The sequence below is a fragment of the Arachis hypogaea genome, chromosome 15 (genome assembly GCF_003086295.3).
Source record: "Arachis hypogaea cultivar Tifrunner chromosome 15, arahy.Tifrunner.gnm2.J5K5, whole genome shotgun sequence".
NCBI lineage: Eukaryota > Viridiplantae > Streptophyta > Magnoliopsida > Fabales > Fabaceae > Arachis > Arachis hypogaea.
Window position 1 is genome coordinate 105,986,544 of NC_092050.1, and position 2,617 is coordinate 105,989,160.

The 2,617-nt window shown below is 37.5% G+C and overlaps 1 non-coding gene across 1 annotated transcript; it reads right to left on the minus strand.

Annotated features, from left to right (window-relative positions):
• Positions 1-2,253: 2,253 nt before the first annotated feature.
• Positions 2,254-2,361, minus strand: LOC112753475 (small nucleolar RNA R71). The gene has a single exon (XR_003177861.1). It is a non-coding gene; the product is annotated as a small nucleolar RNA R71 (small nucleolar RNA).
• Positions 2,362-2,617: the final 256 nt, after the last annotated feature.

Below are 2,617 nucleotides of genomic sequence, written 5' to 3' on the forward strand. Positions count from 1 at the left end.
TCCTTACTCACCCCTATGTATGTATGTATGTATTATGTATATATTTATTCTTTTAAAATTTAATAGTTTTATTTGTTGGATTTTAATACTTTTAGGGGCAAGATGGGTTTTATCCAAGTTAAAGAAGGGTAAGGTGTAACACTCTAACTTTTAGCACCTCATGATCGTACTAAAAGCCCAAGCCTCACGTACCTCTAAACCTTTATATTTTATATTATTTTTATTTACTATTGAGCCTTCGCGAGTACTGATAAACCACTATTTTATGGTTTATATTGTGTTTATTTATGTGGTTTTATCATGATCTTTACCTACTTATTCGTTAAATAAGCATGCGTTTATAATTCCTTCCTAAAGTTATTGCATGATTGAAAACTTGCTTCCTAGAGACTTTTAATTATGAATTTTATTTCTCCTTTGTCCCATTTGATGCCGTGATCTGTGTATTAAGTGTTTCAGGCTTTATAGGGCATGAATGAGTTGGAGATTGGAAAGAAAGCTTGCAAAAATGGAAGGAACACAAGAAATTGAGGAGATGACCAGCGAGAAGCGACGCGGCCGCATGGATGACGCGACCGCGTGACATGCGCGATCTGCATAATCTGCAGAATCGCTGGGGGCGATTTCGGGCGTTATTTTGACCCAGTTTTCGGCCCAAAAAAGTAGACTAGAGCCAGAGAACATGCAAAAACCAAAAACAATATTCATTCCGCATAGTTTTTAGTTTTTAGATCTAGTTTCCTCTCCTCTAGGTTTTCTCTCTACACATTCATAGTTTTTAGGATTTGTTATGTTCATTGTTTTGCATTGGGATATTGAGAAGAGTTATTGCCTCATCAAGACTTCGACATTCTAGTTCGTTTTCTTTACTTGTTTCTTACTCTTCCATGTTCCTTAATTTAGTTAATTTTACTATTGAATTATTTTAGCATTTATTAAATACAAGAATTACTTTTTATTTTCAATTAATCCTTTGATCATTATTTATCATGTCTTTCGTTAATTCCCTTTCTTATGTTATGAATTCTTCATTTACAATGAGTGAGTAGTTCCCTAACTTAATGGGGAGTTGGTTGAAAGAAACCCTTGAGTTGGGATGCTCAAGAGAAAGATTGTAATTGGGTTTATTGTTGGATTTCTCTCTAGTCATTAACACCAATCCTCCCAAGAGCGGATTGGAACTTGTGGATAGAAAAGCATTCCAACTTGTTTAACTTTCCCTTACTTAGTAAGGGACAACTAAACAGAATAACCCCCAATTATCAATTAATCTTGAGAGTACTGCAACAAGAAAAGGGCTTCCAGCTAATCAACTCCCAGTCAAGGCTTTTATTTAAATTTATATAAATTCTCTAATTTAATTTTCTGCCATTCAACTCAACCCTTTTTGAAAATAACTGATTAATAAAATAGCACACTTTTCTGCAACTCATTGGGAGACGACCTGGGATTCATACTCCCAGTATTTTGATTTTAATTTCTGTGACACCCTTCAAAATTGATAAGCAAATTTCTGGTTGGTTGAGAACTATACTTGCAACGCATATTTTATAATCATTCTTAACTCGCCAATTTCTGCTCGCATCAATTTTTGGGGCTGTTGCCGGGGAGTTACAATAGAGTGCTAAAGTTATTAATTGGAATTTATTTATTTGCATTTTATTTTAATTTGCTACTATGAGCTGCTTGTTTCTTTCATTAATGGCACGTTCGCTTCCTGATCCAAGCTTGCTAATATTCGATCCTGAGATTGAAAGAACTATTTCACGAATAAGGCAAGCTCGCCGTCGGTTAGTCCTCTCTGAGAGTGGATCTGAAACATTATTTGAGAAAGAAACCAGCCCCCGTTCTACTGATTTGGTTGTTTTACGTGCAGGTAACATGGCAGCAGCCAGGAGAGTTACTATCCAGGAGGCTGGAGCCCCTGATTTTACAATGCAACCATTTCAAGCGCATCACCCAGCGGTAGCTACAGACTTTGAAATAAAGACCGCATTGCTCAATTTGATGCCCAAGTTTCATGGCTTACCTGCTCAAGAGCCTATCAAGCACCTGAGAGATTTTCAGGCAGCCTGTTCTACTGTCAAGCGTAAAGGTGCAGATGAAACTTCAATTTTGCTGAAAGCTTTCCCGTTTTCTCTTGAGGGAAAGGCAAGAGAGTGGTACTACACTCAACCAGCAGCAATTGTATCCAACTGGGATACACTGAGATGAGAATTCTTGGAAAAGTTCTTTCCAGCTGAAGTTACTGATAAACTGAGGAAAGATATTTCCATGATTGTTCAGGATGATTCTGAAACTCTTTATGAGTACTGGGAGCGCTTCAATAATCTTCTGGAAGCTTGCCCCCACCATATGATTGACAAGATAGTATTACTCGGTTATGTCACACAGGGCATGAGGCCCAAGATAAGACCACATTGGAAAGTGCTAGCAATGGGTCTATGAAAAAGTACAAGACCACTGATGAGGCATGGCAATTGATCAGTGACTTAGCTGAATCTACTAGGAATCACAGGCAGAAACAAGGCTGTTCAAAAGCTGTTGCAGAAGTATCCTCTAGCAGAGAGACTGCTGCTTTTAATTTCTGTGACACCCTTCTAAATTGATAAGCGGA